Source organism: Cibotium barometz, chromosome 5, assembly GCF_041138505.1.
Source record: "Cibotium barometz isolate CiBa-2024 chromosome 5, ASM4113850v1, whole genome shotgun sequence".
Taxonomy (NCBI): Eukaryota; Viridiplantae; Streptophyta; class Polypodiopsida; order Cyatheales; family Cibotiaceae; genus Cibotium; species Cibotium barometz.
In genome coordinates this window covers 56,825,517-56,841,354 of record NC_141050.1, presented here as the reverse complement: position 1 = coordinate 56,841,354, position 15,838 = coordinate 56,825,517, and the positions used below count along the sequence as shown (strand labels likewise).

General features: G+C 45.8%; 1 protein-coding gene across 6 annotated transcripts in view; it reads right to left on the bottom strand.

Moving 5' to 3' along the window:
* The window catches only part of LOC147638676 (protein NPG1-like), a 68,467-nt gene extending 52,933 nt beyond the window's left edge, over positions 1-15,534 (bottom strand). Inside the window, exons 1-2 of one of the 6 annotated variants that reach the window (XM_086798627.1) lie at positions 15,251-15,458; positions 14,674-14,781 (exon numbers count right to left, since the gene is read on the bottom strand). The gene's annotated coding sequence lies outside the window, so the exon portion shown is untranslated. Of the gene's footprint in view, positions 1-14,673; positions 14,782-15,002; positions 15,129-15,250 lie in introns of those variants that run through there. The other 5 variants (XM_086798630.1, XM_086798628.1, XM_086798629.1 and 2 more) reach the window with 5 other exon arrangements.
* Between the last annotated feature and the right edge of the window lie 304 nt (positions 15,535-15,838).

Genomic DNA, 15,838 nt, shown 5'->3' with positions numbered 1-15,838 from the left:
CGAATTGCTCAATTTTGAGCAAAATTGGCAAAATTGGGTGACATTGGTCACAATCAGGATCAATTTGCAGGACATTGGTCACAATCAGGATCAATTTGCAAGAAATTGGATGTCAAAATTTGGGGCTTTTGATGTAATTGTGCAATTAAGCACTCATACATGCTGTATGATGTGAGAAATCGCACATTTGGGCAAAATTGCAGCAAATTGCAGTGCAAATCAAGGGGCTTTTGTGCCGATTTGGTTGATTTGCATGCAGGCGATCGCATTTGATGCTGTGGATAATGTGTTGATGTCTTACAAGCACTCAATGTGCCTGTAAATCAAAGGGCTTTCATGTATTTGATGTATATGTGGCCAGGGGGAAGCATGTACCATGTATGATCAGAAATTGATCTTAAATCAAGGGGCTTTTCAAGTTCGTATGCTTGTTGAGCTTGGCAAAGCAGCAGGCAAGACATTTATGCCTTGAATCCTCAAAAAATCAGCTTGCAGTCAAGGGGCTTTTGCCCAATTTCTGTTCGGGACTGTTGTATGCAGTGTACAGGACTGTAAAAGTCTGATTTTCACTCATTTGGACAGCCAGGAGAGCATTTATTGCTATTGTACCTGCTGGTACAGATTTGGCACAGCTTTGTGCAAGTTTTGGCATGGCTGTACACTGTTTTGAGTGACCAAAAGGTTCAATTTCAGCTGCTGTACTTGCCGGTACAGGTTTGGTACATCATTGGCGAGCACTTGGTACTGCTGTACAGTACTTTGGAAGGGCAACAGAGCACATTTAAGGTGCTGTCCAAAATCTGCAGCAACCAGATTTTGGTGATTTCATCACGTACAGTGGGAGAAAAGTTGCATTTGTGCTTCCGCAGTGGGAGATAAAGCTTGGGAGAACAACTGTGAGCACTTTGTGTGCTTTTGGTGTAGTGTTTGCACATTTTGCAGGGAGTCAGGCATTGACAGGTTGCATATTGCTATGGCAACCACAGGTGAGAGCTCTTCATTGCTTCACATCAAGAAGCTTGAAGGCTCGCATAATTATGATATTTGGCAAACCCAGTGCTACAATGTGTTGCTCCAGAAAAAGCAGCACAAGCCTATCAAAGAAAGGGGTGTGATGCGGGCCCGCTTCTCTTACTGCTGAAGAGTGGGAAGATATGGATGAGCTGGCAAGATCTACTATCATGTTGTCTGTGTCAGACTCGTTACTTTTCAGCATTCGTGAAGAGAAGACAACTTGGGGAATGTGGCAGAGATTGCAGGACTTGTATGCCCAACAAAGTGCCTCAAGCAAAGTGTATTGGTTGAAGAAACTCATAGGTCTTCAGATGAAGGAAGGGGCGTCTATGACAGCCCATCTAAATGAGTTTAATGGTATTGTCAGCCAAGTTATAAATCAAAAGTTGGCGATGGACGATGAGTTCAAAGCCACTTTTCTCTTATGCACTTTGCCAGAGAGTTGGGACACATTCAGGACAGCCACTAGCAATTCGCATGCTATGCTGTCATATGCAGATGTTGAGGGTGCTCTTCTTCAAGAAGAGATGAACAGGAAAAACAACTCTGTTGGAAAGTCCAATGCAATGAATGCACGTGGGAGATCCCAGCAAAGGGGGAAAAGCCAAGAAAGGGGAAGGAGCAAGTCTCGCTCCAAAAAGGATTTGGAATGCCATTATTGTGGCAAGAAGGGACACATTAAAAAGCAATGCTACAAATGGAAAAATGATCAAAAGGAAAAGGGAAAAGGCAAAGACAAAGAGAAAGATGAAGCCAAAGATGTAAAGCCAAAGGGCAAAAGTGGAGTCAAGATTGAAGAAATCAATGTGTCACATGCAGGTGGCAGTGAGGATGAGGTCCTATTTACGTCTTCACTTGATGCCCATTCACTTCTTACAGGTGGTCATGGTATGCACTCATGGATCATTGATTCAGGTGCCTCCTTTCATGTCACAGGTTGCAGAGACTTGTTTGTCAGGTATACTGCTGGCAATGAAGGAGTGGTTTATTTGGGTGATAACCATGCATGCAAGATTCTTGGCAGAGGTGATGTGAGGCTTGTGTTTTCAGATGGCTCACAGCTTATGCTCCATGATGTCAGGCATGTGCCTGAGATCAAGAAGAATCTGCTTTCTACTGGACAGCTTGATGATGCTGATTATGTTACCACATTTGGTCGTGGAAAGTGGAAGATTTGTAAGGGCTCACTGGTTGTTGCCAGAGGCTCTAAGGTGGACACTCTTTATTTCATGCATGCAGGTGTTTGTCACCATGCTAATGTAAATGCAACCGAGCTGCCGGAAATTTCTCTGTGGCATATAGCCGGTTGGGACACATGAGTGTCAAAGGAATGGAGCAATTGTCTCGTTTGGGTTACTTGCCTTCTCTAAAGTTTTCAAGTTTTCAGTTTTGTGTGCATTGTATATATGGTAGGCAACTACAGTGCCCCCACAAGAAAGCTCTTGGACAGAAAGATGCTCAGTTAGAGCTTGTGCATACAGATGTATGTGAGATGCCTCAGCTTTCTTTGGGAGGGGCAAAATATTTTGTGTCTTTTATAGATGATGCCACACGCAAGGTGTGGGTTTATCCTCTTCGCTTGAAGAGTGATACAGTCTCAGTGTTTGAGAAGTTTGTTGCTCTTGTTGAGAATCAAACTGGCAAAACACTGAAGGCTTTGCGTTCCGACAATGGTGGAGAGTATATGTCCAAACAGTTTCAGGACTTTTGTGATGCTAAAGGCATCAAGAGGGAGCTCTCTACTCCTTATGATCCTCCACAAAACGGGACAGCAGAGAGGATGAACAGGACCATTCAGGAGAAGGTCCGTTCTATGTTGTCACATGCTGCATTACCTCATGGTTTTTGGGTTGAAGCTGTTATGACAGCCGTTCACCTTATAAACAGGTCACCTAACACGAGGCTTGGTGGGAAAGTGCCAGAGGAAGTATGGACAGGGAAGCCTCCGTCATACAAGCACTTGAGAGTGTTTGGTTGCGTTGCGTACGTGCACATATGCAGGGAAATGTGCACCAAACTTGATCCTAAGTCTCACAAATGCATATTCCTAGGATATGGTGACAGAGGTGAAATGGGGTATAGACTTTGGGATCCCATGAATAGAAAGATCATACGCAGCAATGATGTCATTTTTTATGAAACATGCATGTATAAGGAGCCTGCAAGGCAACAGGAGCCTGGCAGAGTCATCTTTGATGATGATGGACATCATGGACAACAACAAAGGGCTGTAAATCAGCCATTACAGCAGGAAAACCAGCCCTTAAATGGTGCTGAAAATGGTCCAAATGGACAGCCAGAGATGGCAGAAGATATCCCTATGGATATACCACAGTTAGAGGAGATACCGGGCATGATTTTTCAGCCTTATGGCATGGAACAGGAGCCACCAATGGGTGATATGCAGGCTGGACAGCAACCTGCAAATGATGGTCATTGGGTACGGAGGTCCACTAGACCCTCCAGAGCCCCTGACAGGTTTGTTCCAGGGGTTGACTACTTGATGCTCACTGACTGTGGGGAGCCCTCATGTTACAAGGAGGCTTTACAGAGGGCAGACAAGGCTCTTTGGGAGCGTGCCATGAAGTCAAAGATGGATTCTCTGCACAAAAATGGAACATGGAAGTTGGTGCCTTTGACTGCAGGCAAGAAGGTTTTGCCATACAAGTGGGTTTACAGGCTCAAAGTTGCACCAGATGCAAAGCCAAGATACAAAGCCAGGTTAGTGGCTAAGGGCTTCAAGCAGGAATATGGTGTGGACCTTTGATGAGATCTTCTCTCCAGTGGTCAAAATGACCACACTTAGAGCTGTGTTAGCTTTGGTTGCACATGATGATCTGGACTTGATTCAGATGGATGTGAAGACTGCTTTTCTTCACGGTGATCTCCATGAGGAGATATATATGCAGCAGCCAGAGGGTTATGCAGTAAGTGGAAAGGAGAAGCTTGTATGCAAGCTGAAAAAGAGTCTTTATGGGCTCAAACAGGCACCAAGAGAATGGTATCATAAATTTGATACATTCATGAAATCTCAGAAATTCAGGAGAAGTGACATAGATCACTGCTTATACACCAAGAAAGCTTTGGATGGCAGTCTATTGATCCTCATCTTGTATGTTGATGATATGTTGATTGCCGGGAAATCTCGTAAGGAGATGGATACCTTGAAGCAGAGGCTGCATCAAACCTTTGATATGAAGGATTTGGGTGATGCAAATCACATCTTGGGTATGCGGATACTTCGGGACAGAAATCGGCATGTGTTGTATTTGTCTCAGAAGGAATACATTGGCAAAGTTTTGCAGAGGTTCAATATGGACGGGGGGGAAGAAGACTAGTACTCCTTTGCCTCCATATGTGAAACTCAGTGCTATGGACAGCCCACAGTCAGATAGAGACAGGGCTGATATGGCCAAGGTTCCGTATGCTTCAGCTTGTGGCAGTCTCATGTATGCCATGGTTGCTACTAGGCCGGACATTGCATTTGCAGTGGGAGTGGTTTCTAGATACATGGCCAACCCTGGCAAGAAGCATTGGGAAGCAGTGAAAGGTGTCATGAGATACCTGAAGGGCACACAGGATATGTGCATATGTTTTGGCAAACAGGATGCATTAGTGCATGGTTACACGGATTCGGATTATGCCGGTCATCCAGATAACCGGAAGTCTACTACCGGTTATGTGTTTACATTCACAGGAGGTGCTGTGTCATGGATATCCAGGATGCAGAAGTGCACAGCCTTATCTACTACAGCCAGAGGCCGAGTATATTGCAGCCATAGAGGCTTGCAAGGAGGCATTATGGCTATCTCGGTTAGTGGTTGATTTGGGTTATACAGGGGATATTCCATTGTTGCATTGTGACAGTCAGAGTGCCATCCAGTTGGCAAAGAACCCTGTCTTTCATGCAAAGACGAAGCATGTGGATGTGAAGTATCACTTCATCAGAGAGGTGATAGAGAACAAGCAAATTCAGCTTGTTAAGATTCATACGGATGACAACCCGGCTGATCTGTTGACAAAGAGTTTGCCTCCGGAGCGGTTTGCTCATTGCAGACACTTGATGGGCATTGGATGAGGCCATTTTCAGCCTTGATATGGCCTTGTATATTATCATGTACATGCTGATTTTTCTTTTCCTTTACTTAAGGGCACTTTGCCTTTAAGTGGGAGGTTGTTGGGGTAAAGGCGTTATGCCCACCCTTATAGTGTGTACAAGCCCATAAGTTATAGTACATAGTACACTTAGTACTTTTAATGTACTAAGTGCACTATGTGTACTAGTGCAATATACATGTGTGATAGGGGAGTCACACACTCATATCTTCATGAGTTGACTTATCCCCACAACTCTCTCTCTCTCTCTCCCTTGTTGTTCTTCTCTGTGTATGTCTCCCACACATGAATTAACCTAACCCTAATTCCTGTTTCTCTCACACACCATGAAGGCAAGGCCTTGTTTCTTTTTGCGTCACCGTGTCGCCACCTTTGGTCTTTTCCCTCAAGAGGACTCCACGGCAGACACTAGACAACCCCGACTTAGGCCGCCCCTCCCTGACTGTCTTTTTCTAAAGCGGACATCCAAATCCTCGCAGCAACAGTCGCCTTCTTCACCACTCCTTGCTTGGCTGCCCATAATGCCGAGTGCAAAATTTCCGCGGTGTCCACGCCACAAGAGCATTTCCCCTCCCGAGGAGAGGGAAACAAACGTGCTCTGATACCAATGTGTAATATGCGGAAGCTTCGGAGAAGAATCGGTAACTTCAATACTCAGAATTCAGCACTCTTTTCACGACGGAAATTAACGCACAGACTGAAAGGAGAAGTGCAGAAAATAGAGAGAGAGAGAGGGAGAGGTGGAGAGGACACAGTATTGGGTCCCAATTACCCTCTGTAGGGCCCCCACCACGGATGGTGTATTTGCTTTATTAGAATGATGAGAAATCTGAAAGAAAATACAACAATCTTGGACCTTTTCTTGGATAGAAAATCCCTGCCCTTGACCTTCAGTTCTCCACCCCTTTGCTTGGCAATTCCCTTGGCTTATCTAGCCCTTGATTTGCTTGAGCTCTAGGTGAAAAATGAGATGAATGAATGGGATTGTGGCCTCCACTATTTATACTACTTCCCAACAGCAGTCGGCCAGTAGATAAACAGGCAGCCAGCAAAAATGTCCCACGACTGGTGAAAATTCAGCAATAAATGCTGAAAATATTCACATAAAATGCTGTCTTTTTTCCTTAAAAGGCTGGACATGATGCGCCTGCTTCTGATTGGCTGGACACAACTTTTGCCCACAATCCAAGGGCTGGGCAGCCTGTATGGGCTGCCCCATACATGCCCTACAGCCATATAAAGGCTGTAATCTCCTGGAAACTGCCTTAATCTTGCCCTAGGGCTGTCCTACAGCCCCTCCATGGCTGGTGGGTTCAGCCTGGGCCTTCCTGGCCCTCATGGGGGTGGTTCCACACCATTCCCATGCCCACACTAAGATCCGGGTTAGCCCTATGGGCTGGCCCCTTGTCCTAAACACTAACTACTCAGTGATCTAGCATCCGGTACCATACCAGATACACAGAACCACTGACATCATTCTAGAGGGAGACTCACAACGCGGACTGGCACTATTTCATGTGCAGGACAGTGCACACCTGACCTTGGACTCATGTGCAGGACAATGCACACCTGACCTCGGACGACTGAGATGGATCCCTGGCTGACTCGTCCCGGACTAGGCTCACATGGGACCAGTTCACGATCCCAGGTCCTGCACCTTCTTTACAGAAATGTCTACATGGCATCCAAGTGCGGGATGCACGTGACACAATGTAATTCACCCAATTGAGTGTGAACACTATTTGGACAATGTCTCGTAATAAACGATTAACACTTGAACACTTTATGAAATGGAAATAGCACAAAACAAGACAATGCTGAAAATGAAACTTTACACAATGAAACCACAGTGGAGCTGGAACCACCATGCCGGAATGCATAGTGGAAATATGAGACAAACGCAGTAGAGAGCAAAACGCAGAAGAGAGAAAGAGAGAAGCTGTATAAACTCTGCTCTATACACAAGATCCGGTACAAAAGGAAGTGGGGGAGCAAGGGTGGTATTTATACCACCCTACGCTGCTGGTCGGCCAGCCCAAAAACAGCCGACTGGGTGCGCACATGTCCACGACTCAGAAAATGACTAGTCGGCCAGCACATGTGCAGTCGGCCAGAAGAGAAACACAGTCGACTAGGACCAGATCAAGTTAGCCAGCACCAGACAATCCCCACGACCAAAAACAGGGAGAAAAAAACACGAAAAAATGGGAAAAAAACTCCGGGCGGGCACACCCACAACAAAGGCCCTCACTGAGTAATGTGTATAGACAGGAGATGACTGCTAACACCCCCTCTCGGCTCCTGGATGTGGAACCAAGCCCGGTGAGCTGGAGTGCTGCCGGAGCATCGCCTGAGGTAGAGACTTCGTGAAGAGGTACGCCACATTGTCCTCCGTCGAACAAAACTCTAGCAAGATGTCATCAGCAAAAAACTTTTCATGAACAAAGTGACTCTAGATGACCGTGGGTTCCACCAGGGGAAACCCAATCTCGCCAAGTAAACTCTGCAACCTCACCACCTCACAAGTAGCACCACAAGTAACCCGATACTCTGCCTCTATAGACGAGACAAAAGTTCGCTGCCTCTTGCTGCTCCATGAAATAGCTCCTGAGCCAAGGGTAAATCCGTAGCCTAATGTAGATATCCTCATGTATGGATCTACTCCCCAATCTGAGTCACTCCACCCGTGGAGTCTGACTCCATCCATCGTTCCCCCTCTAGTGTCATAGAAGAGTCCAAGATCCTTCGTACCCTACAGATACCGCCAAGATCCACAACATGCGTCCCAATAAATTATCAAAGGCGTCTGCATAAATGAGCTCAACAGTCCCACGGAAAAGCTCAAGTCCAATCTGGTGTTCAGCAACAACCACTTCTGATACAAGGAGGCGTCAACCTACTCACAAGGATCATCAGTTGTAACTTTGGTATGCCAAGTCTTGGGAGCTTGCTAAAGACCATACAAGGCCTTCCGAAACCTGTAAACCACCCCCTTTGATCCCGGAACCTGAAATTCTAGAGGCTGCTCAAAAGACACCTCCGTCGCAAGTCACCATCTGCCACTTGCATGGCTTTCCTAAAAGTCCCCTGGGAAAGAGCTTCCTCAACTACAATAGGCTCTTTGTCCCGAATAGTACGAGACATCAAAGCATAGTTCACCTGTAAAGGCTCCTCTAATTGACAAATGCAAGAACTAGAATGTTCTTACTTGCTACAATCATCTGGCAAGCCATCCACCATCTAGTCCTGGAAAGCCTGCCGCCACAGCGTATCCACATTCAAGTGGTCATGACGAAACTGCCACAAATCACCTAACTGAGAACCTGTAAGAGAGAGTGCTAAGAGTTTGTAGATCCCATTCTCCACTCCGCCTTCCCATACAATCTGGCCTGTTGCTTTGTCCCGGTGAGCAACAAAATGCTCATCAAACTCCACCCGTACACCAATCTTGCAAACCTCATGCATTGACAACAGATGAAAACCAAGGGATGGGACAAAAAGAACTTGGGAGGAATGCTTCCCCCCTCTGCCATCGGGAACGATCTCTAACCTGACCTCATTGTGAATAGGGATAGTGGACTTGTCACCAATCAAGATGTGACCTACCTGCCTTCTAAGATCCTGTAATAACTCTCAAGAAGGAGTCATGTGCCTTGAAGCACCACTGTCTAGAATCCAGTCCTGAATGTCCCTAGCGGTAAGTCCCAACCGCCTCCCTGCTTGAAGAAGATGAAGCATTTGTGTCCATAATCTCCAAGTGCACAAAAGCTGGAGTCTTGACGGTTACTGTTGAGGAATCTACACCCTTCTCGATGCTCCGCTTAGGATATTTCCACCAATAGTGGCCTTTCTCACCACAATTGTTACATGTCCTCTCTACCTTCAAGGCGTCACAATTTAAATCGGGCTCCTGCTCAGAAGACTTCTCCTATGAAGACTTCCCTTTGCCGCACACGGACATTGATACGATCCCACAACTATGTCTGAGCCTCCCGTTCTTTCCGAGTAGAGGGTAAAAGCTCCCTGTCCTCCAACTCCGGCTATGGAACACCAACCACAATGAAATCAGCCAAGTCCTAAGACTCCAAGACACAGACTCCATCATTACCTTCCATATGCCATAGTTGGTCCCGTCCAACTGTCAATCCACCGGGAATGTTGGGAGAGTAGGGTTCTTCACGTGCTTCTCAGCCATCTCAAGCAAGTCTACCATCTCAAGGGTTCACAAGGTCTTGTGAAGGGAGAGTGGGCGGGAATAAAATTGGAGAAGAGGCTGCAAGGTGGCTGTCCAACGGTGATAGCCGCCTTCTACCCGATCGCCAAGTCCCGAACAGCCCAAGCAATCTCCAATCAGCACCACAAATCAGCAAACCCTGAAGCTCCCACTGTCTCCAAGCTTCAAGCCACCTGGGACTCTAATACGATGTCGGAATGCATATGGAAATATGAGACAAATGCAGTAGAGAGCAAAACGTGAGAGAGAGAGAGAGAGAGGAGCCTGCTCTATAGACAAGATCCGGTACAAAAGGAAGTGGGGAAGCAAGGGTGGTATTTATACCACCCTAGGTTGTTGGTCAGCCGATTGGACGCACACATGTCCACGACTGAGAAAATGACCAGTCGGCCAACACGTGCAGTTGGCTAGGACAAGATATGGTCAGCTAGAAGAGAAACACAGTCAGCCAGGACCAGATCAAGTCGGCTAGCACCAAACGGTCCCCACAACCAAAAACAGGGAGAAAAAAAACAAAAAAATGAAAAAAATGGAAAAAATGGAAAAAAACTCCTGGGGCGGACACACCCACAACAAAGGCCCTCACTGAAAAATATGTACAGACAGGAGATGACTGCTAACACAACCCTCCCGCCCCCCCCCCCCCCCCCCCTTCAATACTAAGTATATTATTGAAGTATTTTGTTTTGTACAATGTTCCTCAGGCTATTAAGCCAAATTTGCCATGAACCAAGAAATGAATATATGTACCAAACAATATTTTTGGTGATGATTCCATTGATGTAGAGCTTTCCCAACAACTCCCCCTCTCTCACTGGAGTGAAGCAATCTCGAAATTGGTCTGCCAAGTCCGTACACATTACTGGTGTGCCCGTACTAGCGCCTCGAATGCTCAAAAATGAAGAACTAGCACCGGAGGTCACTCCTAAGCAAAAGTCCAAGCAACAACGGAGTCAATTTATGTCGTGTAAACATCAATGGCTTGTCACGAGCGCCACCCATAAGCACAAACAGGCACTATGGACGCTTGGAACAGCCCTAAGTCAGCTCGACCTGCCCCCATAAGGAATTGACCAACTCAAAATAGGTTGTCTAATAGCATGAGCTGATCAAGGCAGCACAAGGAGGCGCGGATAGGTGCCGCAGGGCGCCCTTCCAATGAGGATCACAGATATGTGCTCGGTTTTGCAAATGGTTGAGTGTAGCCTCCTCTATGAGCAAAAATGATGGAGAGCTTGTGTGAGATAACAATGAAGCTTCCAAAGAGAGGAGTCGTCCTGCATGAAATTTATGGTGTCCATACCAACCCTTTGCCACATGGGTGGTCACCCCTTACTTATGGGGTGTCTAGCCCACACATCTTGGCCAATAGGATGCCCACACGATTTGGGCCCTGGGCACTTTGTAAAGTGTCCACTCAAATTTTAATGAGTGTGAACTTGCAAAGGTTATAAACATTACAAAGCATGTTAATAGATTAAACAAAGGTTTAGAGTGCATTGACCACTTGTTCACATGCCACAAAACACATCAAAATACAAGGCATTCGCACGGTTCACGGGATAGGCATCCTATGCTCGTGAACTAGACATTCATAGTAAGTAGTCACACAAAAACAATTCACACGAAAACAATTTCAAACATGCAAACATGTATGCATGTGCACTTTGTCATGAACAAATCTCTCGGTCATGGAATATGTACACAACACTGCATTTCCAAGCACAAGTATGTCACATTGAAAAGCGTGAAACTAGGATCCCGGACATTCGGATCCACACACTAGTCACAAATGGGCACAGAAACTCGGATCCACACATTGGCCTCAATACAGGTGGCACGAAGGTTGTTTGGCCCCCGTAAATTGGCAAGAAACTGGAGAAGACCATTTGGGTGGCCAAGTGGTGACAAAAGGTGCAAGTTAACTAATATTCCCAAGACTGCTCAAAAAATTCAAGTAATTTGTGGGTCTCAACCAAGCCTATAGTACACATATGGCCAAGTTTTCTGACCTTGCAGCATGTCTCACACATCCTATAACATGCAGAAGCTTACATATAGGATTATACTTTGATAATGAATATTCGGCACCTTGGTTCTTGACGATAGCACAATGTAGCGGAGATGAGAGAGAGAGAGAGAGAGAGAGAGAGAGAGAGAGAGAGAGAGAGAAGTACATCCGATTGGGTCCCAAATAACCTGTGATGGGCCCCCACCAAGGATTGGTGTACTTGCTTTATTGAATGATGTGAAAGATTGACTTCTCAGAGACCTTACTTGGCTGGAAATCAGCAGCCTGAAGATGTCCTATTCTTGACCTTCAAGTTCACCTTTGCTTTAGCCTCCCTTTGGCTGTCCTTGGCCTTGGAGTCTTAAGCACTTTGTTCGCTAAATCCCTATGCTGCCTATTGCTTATATATGATACTCTACTGCTGGTCGGTTTGCATATCCAGCTGTCGGCCAGTTTCTGAAGGTCCACGACCTGGATAAACACCATAAATGGGGTGCCTTTTCACACATGGCCTCTTGGGCTGACCGACAAGCTGTTGTTGCTGGCCAACCGAGATATGGCCCTTCCCATGGGCTGGCCGACCATGGCATTAGCCCCTATGGGCCGTCCGACTAGCTGGAAGTGCCTGGCTGCCCACCTTGTAGGCAAGGCCTTGAAGCCTTATGGGGTGGCCCATAGTGCTGCCCCTTTGCTTTTTTGTTTTTGTTTTTTGAGCTGGGGTTAGAGACGAAAGGACTCGTTCTAAGACTCGAACAAAGAAACACTTTTGTCATTAGCTTTATCGTCCCCAGCTGCTCCTTTGCTTACATGCCTACATACAAACGTATGAATGCAACAAGACTCCTAACCCTGACGCTGGTGTCCCAGGCAAGGCCTAGTACACCTCTACATCATTCCAAAGGGTGACTCACAGTACGCACTGCGCTGCTCCACGTGCAAGACTTGCACACCTGACCATGACCATGTACGGGACTTGTACACCTAACCATGACTATCTAGTGAACTCCTGGTTGGCTCGTCCCAAACAAGGGCTCACAAAGGGCCAATAACCACTGACATTGCACCTGCTGTATAGATATGTCCATGTGGCATCCAAGTGCAGGATGCATGTGACACATCTACTCCAGGAGCTATTGGGGGTGATCACAACACTCAAGCACTGGAAATTTTTTCTTTACGAGAGGGAATTCATAGTAAAGCATACCAAGCACTTAAATGGTTAAAAACCATGCAAGTAGTGTTGCTTCAGCTTTACCTCTTCCTGAGAGGCCTTTTTCACGATATCAACATGGACTTTGTAGGACCAGGAATATGCAATGTATGAGCATTGTTTGATCGGTTCAGCAAGTTTTGCATGCTCATTCCTTGTAAGCAAATGGTCGGCCACAATAGAAGACATTGCTCGCCTCTTTATCCAACTTCGGTACCCCGTTGTGGTTTGCCATGGACAATCACATCAAGCAAAGATCCCAAGTTCACTTCACATTTTTGGAGAGCATTATTTGATAACTTTGAAACTAAGTCACAATTGTCTATTGCATTGCAACCGCAGACAGCTGGTCAAACGAGGATTTATAATCAGCTCGCCTTTGATGTTCTCAAATCATATTGTCATGATGACCAATAGTCGAAATGGAAACAATATCTTCCATTGGTGCATGCTATCTTGAACAACACCCATTCCATATGCAGCGGCATTTGGCCGCCGTTTCTCATCTCTTCTTCCGAGGATGGCGTCGCCATCACTGGAGGCCTACAAAACTTCAGAAACATTTTCAGAGATTTTTAAGTCCAATAAGGAACCCCTATCCAAAGCACGAGAAGCCTACACCAAGCAAGCCAATGGGTCTAGAAGAGATGTCAACTACAAAGAAGGAGATTGGGTGTTTCTCCGTATCATGAAGCAACTATTAAAGTAAGTGGGTAAGTATTGTTCCAAGCTCTCTTTTTTTCGTCCCATTTCCCATTGTGAGAAAGCTCAGCGATGTCTTGATGAAGTTGAAGTTACAAGACAATTAGACTATGCATGATGTCTTCCACGTCTCATGGTTGAAGCCTTACATTAGACCATCTTTGCACGAGGTTTGGATGTGCTGCAGCCTGAAGTGGTCGACAAGGTAGACGTAATCGAGCCCGATCAGATTCTCCTCCACAAGTGGAAGCATGGTTCCTGTCGAAAACTCAAATAGTTCTACACCAAGTTCAAGAACTGAGGCATTCACGAAGCAATTTGCCTCGACAAAAAAAAAATTCCAAGAGTACCTCCAGATTTTGGCGGACTATTTGGACACTATGCAGCTATCGCCAAGCTAAGCAGGAGGAAATGCCACGTGTACCCATTCACTGAGGTGCTACGTTATAACGTGACCCCATTGCGAGCCCTAGTCCAGGGACATGTTAGGCACGAGCTACCTAGATAACATCTAAAGACTTAGGTGTCGGTATGTGTCGCTTAACCCACTTGAGAACACAACATTTAGGTCATTCTAGTGCTAACAAGCATTGTAGAAGCATTGGACATCATAGGAGGCATAGGCTCAGTCTTCGGTGGGCTCCCACAAAAGCTACCAAGGGCCACCAAGAGCCAGAAAGGGGACAGCATGGCCAAGCATGGGAGAGCAGCATCCAATCAGCCAGCAGTAGAGCCACATGTGAAAGCCGCCTGCACAAATGTCATTTTCAGTAAGTCGGGTATGTCCACTTGAAGAGGCTGACATCATATGAATAGCCGACTTGAAGTGGAGAAGCATATATAAGCAGCCCCAGTCCCATTCATAAATCATCTCATTCTTTGCATAATTCAGCAGTGAAACACAACAGCTATCACATGTGTGCTTGAATCTTCTGACTTGTGCATACATTTCTACGGCAGGGCACCTTAGTGTGCTACAGTTCAAGGCAGCCAGAAGCTATCTTCAGCATTCAGCCATCAGTCCCGCATCCCCTCTGCAGATCTGGGTGTGCACATTGGCTCCCGAAGTGGCTTCTAAGTTTCCTACAGACCGTATGATGGTTCAACTGATGTTTGGTCTACCTCATCCTTGCATTTGGCATTCCACAATCAACCATTGTCTGTAACTTCTTGGTAAAGTCTGCATTGTGAAGTTGTTCTCCAAAGTAATAAAAGCAAATACTCCTGCTTGCTTGCGGGAGGGGGGCCTTAAGTGGGTAGTTGGGACCCAATCTGGTGTCGACTCTTCTATCTCTCTCCAGCTCTATCTCCTTGTTCAAAGATTAAGGTGGATTCCTTAAACTCACTCAAAAATAAAGGTATAGAGAAGGTGTCGCTGCGTATTACATGATCATACCCATTGAATGCTACATAGACTCTCCACAGCAACGTTCCCAATGAGTGGCCACTCCCCAATTCATCTTGGTTTTTGGTCAAGGGGTAGTAAAATTCCATCTGCGATCCATTTCCACACTTCATCAAAATGTTAACTTAATGCTGACTCTGAAGTCTATTCTTGCCGGTGCTGATCTGGTGGAGACATCTCTTCTCACAGGGACATCAACTCCAGCATATGCTGTAAGCTATGATGATGCAAGAAAAGATGCTCTTGGAGAAATGTTACTACGTATATTATAAAAAACAGTAAAGGTTTTCTTGGACGATTAGGAAGTGACCTATGACCAAAATATCTTGAACTATTCCACCATCTCTCCTCTGACTGGTTTTTCTTGAAACAGAAGAACCAAGAATTCAGAAGCCCTGATTGCTCCAGACAAATATGATTCCTGGAGAATGCATCACGGAGCTACAACCGCAACATGCACAGATCTAGAAATGAGATAGATCAAAGACTATGAACTGTTGAATTTCGAGGGCAACCAAGAAAAGGTCTGGTAACTGGCTACGGTGATGGTGTGCTTACTTGCGTCGTTTGGCCCTAAAGACAGAAGCGACCTTCTGCTTGGGTGTCTGAGTGAGGCTCTGTTGCGTTGCAGCAGGGTTTGCAGACGAGATGGACGTCTACATTGCCTGCAAGAGTTCCACGGCGATGCGTTGTTCAGCAGGGATGGAGCTCCACGGCGACGCGTTGTTCAGCAGGGATGGAGCTCCAAAACGCCTATTTGGTCTACAGGATTTCCACGGTAGAAATTGTTTATTTGTTGAGTACGGCGACTGGCATTTTTTGTCCGTGATGACTGACGCCACGTCATGACAGACAAGGAATCACAAATAAATAACAAATACGGTTGCGACCGTGCAAGTCAGTAATGAAGCTGACTCTAGTTACAAAAAATATATACACAGTATCTCAACCTTAATGTCAAAGTAGGTTTTCTTTCAAATTTTTCTCTCCTTACTTTGGGTTTTAACTGTCAACCTTGAGAGGCAAACAGTAATGATATACCATCATATTTATGGTCAATTTTTACCAAGGCAAAGATAGCCAAAAACCCTTCAATAAACATTGACTCATTTTATATATAACATAGTTTTTTTTAGCCTTCATAAA